The sequence below is a fragment of the Oncorhynchus keta genome, chromosome 21 (assembly GCF_023373465.1).
Source record: "Oncorhynchus keta strain PuntledgeMale-10-30-2019 chromosome 21, Oket_V2, whole genome shotgun sequence".
Taxonomy (NCBI): domain Eukaryota; kingdom Metazoa; phylum Chordata; class Actinopteri; order Salmoniformes; family Salmonidae; genus Oncorhynchus; species Oncorhynchus keta.
The window spans coordinates 53,731,627-53,738,251 of NC_068441.1; the positions used below are offsets into that span (position 1 = coordinate 53,731,627).

Sequence of the window (6,625 nt, forward strand, 5' to 3'; positions counted from 1 at the left end):
CATTGACTCTGTACCGGTGCCCCCTGTATATAGCCTCCACATTGACTCTGTACCAGTAACCCCTGTATATAGCCTCCACATTGACTCTGTACCGGTACACCCTGTATATAGCCTCCACATTGACTCTGTACCGATACCCCCTGTATATAGCCTCCACATTGACTCTGTACCGGTACCCCTGTATATAGCCTCCACATTGACTCTGTACCGGTACCCCTGTATATAGCCTCCACATTGACTCTGTACCAGTACCCCTGTATACAGCCTCCACATTGACTCTGTACCGATACCCCTGTATATAGCCTCCACATTGACTCTGTACCGGGTACCCCTGTATATAACCTCCACATTGACTCTGTACCGGTACCCCTGTATATAGCCTCCACATTGACTCTGTACCGGTGCCCTGTATATAGCCTCCACATTGACTCTGTAATACCCTGTATATAGCCTCCACATTGACTCTGTACTGGTACCCCTGTATATAGCCTCCACATTGACTATGTACCGGTACCCCCTGTATATAACCTCCACATTGACTCTGTACCGGTATCCCCTGTATATAGCCTCCACATTGACTCTGTAATACCCTGTATATAACCTCCACATTGACTCTGTACCGGTACCCCTGTACATAGCCTCCACATTGACTCTGTACCGGTACCCCCTGTATATAACCTCCACATTGACTCTGTACCGGTACCCCCTGTATATAGCCTCCACATTGACTCTGTACCGGTACCCCTTGTATATAGCTTTGTTATTGTTAATTTTATTGTGTTACTTTTTATTAGATTTTTTAACTTTAGTTTATTTAGTAAATATTTTCTTAACTCTATTTCTTGAACTGCATTGTTGGTCTCTCTCGCTCTCTCCCTCTCTATCGCTCTCCCTCTCTCTCTCTATCTATCTCTCTCTCTCTATCGCCGCTTTCCCTCTCTCTATCGCCCTTCTCCTCTCTATCGCCGCTCTCTCCCTCTCTATCGCCGCTTCTCCTCTATCTCCTCTCTCCCTTCTCGCTCTCTCCCTCTATCGCTCTCTCTCCCTCTCTCTATCGCTTCTCTCTCTATCGCTCTCTCTATCGCTCTCTCCTCTCTCTATCGCCGCTTCTCCTATCTCTATCTGTTAATCTAATTCTGACATCATGCTATCGCCGCTTTCCCTCTTCTATCGCCGCTCTTCTCTTCTATCGCCATTTCCCATCGCCGAGGATCTTTCCTCTCCAGCCCTCTCTCCCCTGGTCTCTGACCTCCTCGAATCATTCTCTCTATCCTTATTCTCTCGCCGCTTTTTCTCTATCGCCGCTATTCCCTTCTATTAAGGGTCTGTCTCTATCGCCGCTCTTCCCTCTCTATCGCTCTCTCCCTCTTTCCCTCTCTGTTCCTTCTCTCTATCGCCGCTCTGTCCTCTCTCAGTAGAACCAGGGTCTGTCCTCTCTCTATCGGGCTCTGGTCCCTCTCTCTATCGCCGCTCTCTCTCCCCTCTGCTTCACTCTCTCGACTCTCTCTCCTCTCTATCGCTCTCTCTCTCCCTCTCTCTCTATCGCTCTATCGTTCTCCCTCCCTCGCTCTCTCGCTCTCTATCCCTTTCCATCTGTTAATCCCTAAGCAGTGTGACATCATGCCATCTGTCGACTTCAGCCCTCTTGCCTGTGGGGAAAGGAGAGGGAGGGTAGTTTTGTTTGGCATCATGCCCAGTAGAGGATCTCTGCTGTCGGGTACAGCAGCCCTGGTGTCCCCTGGTCTCTGACCTCCTGAATCTCCTTAAGTAAACACCCTTATTTTATTTTTTCTGCACATATAAACCTTACAGTTAAGGGTCTGTCCCTACAGTAGAACCAGGGGTCTGTCCCTACAGTAGAACCAGGGTCTGTCCTACAGTCAACCAGGGTCTGTCCCTACAGTAGAACCAGGGTCTGTCCCTACAGTAGAACCAGGGTCTGTCCCTACAGTAGAACCAGGGTCTGTCCCTACAGCAGAACCAGAGTCTGTCCCTTACAGTAGAACCAGGGTCTGTCCCTACAGTAGAACCAGGGTCTATCTTGATACAGTAGAACCAATGTCTGTTTACAGTAGAACCAAGGTCTGTCCCTACAGTAGAACCAGGGTCTGTCCCTACAGTAGAACCAGGGTCTGTCCCTACAGTAGAACCAGGGTCTGTCCCTACAGTAGAGCCATGGGTCTGTCCTCAGTAGAGCCAGGGTCTGTCCCTACAGTAGAGCCAGGGTCCATCCCTACAGTAGAACCAGGGTCTGTCCCTACAGTAGAACCTTGGGGGGTCTATCCCTACAGTAGAACCAGGGTCTGTCCCTACAGTAGAACCAGGGTCTATCCTTACAGTAGAACCAGGGTCTGTACCTACAGTAGAGCCAGGGTCTGTCCCTACAGTAGAACCAGGGTCTATCCCTACAGTAGAACCAAGGTCTATCCTACAGTAGAACCAGGGTCTATCCCTACAGTAGAACCAGGGTCTGTCCCTACAGTAGAACCAAGGTCTATCCCTACAGTAGAACCAGGGTCTATCCCTACAGTAGAACCAACAGTAGAACCAGGGTCTGTCCCTCCAGTAGTAGGGAACAGTAGAACCAGGGTCTGTCCCTACAGTAGAACCAGGGTCTATTTGACAGTAGAACCAGGGTCTATCCCTACAGTAGAACAGTAGAATCAGGTCTGTCCCTACAGTAGAAACCAGGGTCTGTCCCTTGCAGAACAGTAGAACCAGGGTCTATCCCTACAGTAGAACCAGGGTCTATCCCTACAGAACCAGGGTCTGTCCTCTGGTAGAACCAGGGTCTTTCCCTACAGTAGAAAAGTAGAACCAGGGTCCATCCGTACGGTAGAACAGTAGAACCAGAGTCTATCCATACAGTAGACCAGTAGAACCAGGGTCTATCCCTACAGTAGAATCAGGGTCTGTCCCTACAGTAGAACCAGGGTCTGTCCCTACAGTAGAATCAGGGTCTGTCCCTACAGTAGAACCATGGTCTGTCCCTACAGTAGAACAGTAGAACCAGGGTCTATCCCCAGTAGAACAGTAGAACCAGGGTCTATCCCTACAGTAGAACCAGGGTCCATCCCTACAGTAGAACCAGGGTCTGTCCCTACAGTAGAACAGTAGAACCAGGGTCTATCCCTACAGTAGAACCAGGGTCTGTCCCTACAGTAGAACAGTAGAACCAGGGTCTGCCCCTACAGTAGAACAGTAGAACCAGGGTCTATCCCTACAGTAGAACCAGGGTCTATCCCTACAGTAGAACCAGGGTCTATCCCTACAGTAGAACCAGGGTCTATCCCTACAGTAGAACCAGGGTCTATCCCTACAGTAGAACCAGGGTCTGTCCCTACAGTAGAACCAGGGTCTATCCCTACAGTAGAACAGTAGAACCAGGGTCTATCCCTACAGTAGAACCATGGTCTATCCCTACAGTAGAACAGTAGAACCAGGGTCTATCCCTACAGTAGAACAGTAGAACCAGGGTCTATCCCTACAGTAGAACAGTAGAACCCGGGTCTATCCCTACAGTAGAACCAGGGTCTATCTCTACAGTAGAACCAGGGTCTATCCCTACAGTAGAACAGTAGAACCAGGGTCTATCCCTACAGTAGAACCAGGGTCTATCCCTACAGTAGAACAGTAGAACCAGGGTCTATCCCTACAGTAGGACCAGGGTCTATCCCTACAGTAGAACAGTAGAACCAGGGTCTATCCCTACAGTAGAACCAGGGTCCATCCCTACAGTAGAACAGTAGAACCAGGGTCTATCCCTACAGTAGAACAGTAGAACCAGGGTCTATCCCTACAGTAGAACCAGGGTCCATCCCTACAGTAGAACCAGGGTCCATCCCTACAGTAGAACAGTAGAACCAGGGTCTATCCCTACAGTAGAACCAGGGTCTATCCCTACAGTAGAACCAGGGTCTATCCCTACAGTAGAACCAGGGTCCATCCCTACAGTAGAACAGTAGAACCAGGGTCTGTCCCTACAGTAGAACCAGGGTCTATCCCTACAGTAGAACAGTAGAACCAGGGTCTATCCCTACAGTAGAACAGTAGAACCAGGGTCTATCCCTACAGTAGAACCAGGGTTTATCCCTACAGTAGAACCAGGGTCTACAGTAGAACCAGGGTCTATCCCTACAGTAGAACCAGGGTCTATCCCTACAGTAGAACAGTAGAACCAGGGTCTATCCCTACAGTAGAACCAGGGTCCATCCCTACAGTAGAACAGTAGAACCAGGTCCATCCCTACAGTAGAACCAGGGTCTATCCCTACAGTAGAACAGTAGAACCAGGGTCTATCCCTACAGTAGAACAGTAGAACCAGGGTCTATCCCTACAGTAGAACCAGGGTCCATCCCTACAGTAGAACAGTAGAACCAGGGTCTATCCCTACAGTAGAACCAGGGTCTATCCCTACAGTAGAACAGTAGAACCAGGGTCTATCCCTACAGTAGAACCAGGGTCTATCCCTACAGTAGAACAGTAGAACCAGGGTCTATCCTACAGTAGAACCAGGGTCTATCCCTACAGTAGAACCAGGGTCTATCCCTACAGTAGAACCAGGGTCCATCCCTACAGTAGAACCAGGGTCTATCCCTAGAACAGTAGAACCAGGGTCTATCCCTACAGTAGAACAGTAGAACCAGGGTCCATCCCTACAGTAGAACCAGGGTCTATCCCTACAGTAGAACCAGGGTCTATCCCTACAGTAGAACCAGGGTCTGAACAGTAGAACCAGGGTCCATCCCTACAGTAGAACCAGGGTCTATCCCTACAGTAGAACCAGGGTCTGTCCCTACAGTAGAACCAGGGTCCATCCCTACAGTAGAACAGTAGAACCAGGGTCTATCCCTACAGTAGAACCAGGGTCTATCCCTACAGTAGAACCAGGGTCTGTCCCTACAGTAGAACCAGGGTCTATCCCTACAGTAGAACAGTAGAACCAGGGTCTATCCCTACAGTAGAACAGTAGAACCAGGGTCTATCCCTACAGTAGAACAGTAGAACCAGGGTCCATCCCTACAGTAGAACAGTAGAACCAGGGTCCATCCCTACAGTAGAACAGTAGAACCAGGGTCTATCCCTACAGTAGAACAGTAGAACCAGGGTCTATCCCTACAGTAGAACAGTAGAACCAGGGTCCATCCCTACAGTAGAACAGTAGAACCAGGGTCTATCCCTACAGTAGAACCAGGGTCCATCCCTACAGTAGAACAGTAGAACCAGGGTCTATCCCTTGCAGAACAGTAGAACCAGGGTCCATCCTACAGTAGAACAGTAGAACCAGGGTCTATCCCTACAGTAGAACCAGGGTCCATCCCTACAGTAGAACAGTAGAACCAGGGTCCATCCCTACAGTAGAACAGTAGAACCAGGGTCTATCCCTACAGTAGAACCAGGGTCCATCCCTACAGTAGAACAGTAGAACCAGGGTCCATCCCTACAGTAGAACCAGGGTCCATCCCTACAGTAGAACAGTAGAACCAGGGTCCATCCCTACAGTAGAACCAGGGTCCATCCCTACAGTAGAACAGTAGAACCAGGGTCCATCCCTACAGTAGAACAGTAGAACCAGGGTCCATCCCTCCTTAACTGTAGCATCAGTTTTCCTCTCGTCAAGTCAGACACTGCATACCTTTTGGAGAGATGTTTAACTTGGCAGAAATGTCCAGATCAACAACGTCAGCTAACATTTATTTTTATTTTGTTTCTTTAGCCCATAGATATTGTTGTAAATATCACATGAATACACATTAGACATGGGGAAAAATGTATAGAATTGCAATAAAATTAGCTTTAAAACTGTATAATGTTCTCTGCCCCTCATGACAAAATGTGTAGAATTGCAGGAAATAATTTTTAAACCTACAAAATGTTTTCTCCACCAACCAGAAGGGTGTGAACAGTTTGTTGTCATGAACAGTGCTAGAACCTATAGAACTAGACGTGATGCATGCAGGAGCGTGAGATGTTCCCCGACGCTGAAAGAGGTCCCCCGAGTGTAAACAGTTTAGGAACCCCTGTTTTAGAGGATGATGGGACTGGACATGACAGTGTAGTGGAGCATACTCCTATTACTAGTAAAGCTAGCCAGTCAGAGTACGCCCTGCCATATCCTCTCCCCATATCCTCTCCTCCTCTCCTTCCATCTCTCTCTCCATCCTCTCTCCCCTCCATCCTCTCTCCATCCATCCTTCTCATCCCTCCATCCTCCTCCTCCATCCTCTCTCTCCATCCTCTCTCCATCTCTCTCTCCTCCATCCTCTCCCTCCATCCTCCATCCTTCTCTCCTCTCCTCCATCCTCTCATCCATCCCTCCATCCCCTCTTCTCCTCCATCCTCTAAACTTTCCATCCCTCTCTCCATCTCCTCCCCTCCATCCTCCATCTCTCTCTCCATCTCTGCCATCCCTCCCTCCATCCTCTCCTCCCTCCATCTCCATCCTCTCTCTCCATCCTCTCTCTCCTCCCTCCTCCATCCATCCTCCTCTCCATCTCCATCCTCTCTCTCCATCCCTCTCCATCCTCTCTCCATCCCTCTCTCCATCCTCTCTCTCCATCCTCTCCATCTCCTCCTCTCTCCATCCTCCCTCTCCTCTCTCTCCATCCCATCCTCTCTCTCTCCA

The 6,625-nt window shown here is 49.3% G+C and overlaps 1 protein-coding gene across 1 annotated transcript in view; it reads right to left on the minus strand.

The window, feature by feature from the left end:
- Positions 1-6,625, minus strand: part of LOC127910536 (arf-GAP with coiled-coil, ANK repeat and PH domain-containing protein 3-like) — a 51,305-nt gene that overhangs the window by 17,587 nt on the left and 27,093 nt on the right. The window lies entirely within an intron of this gene.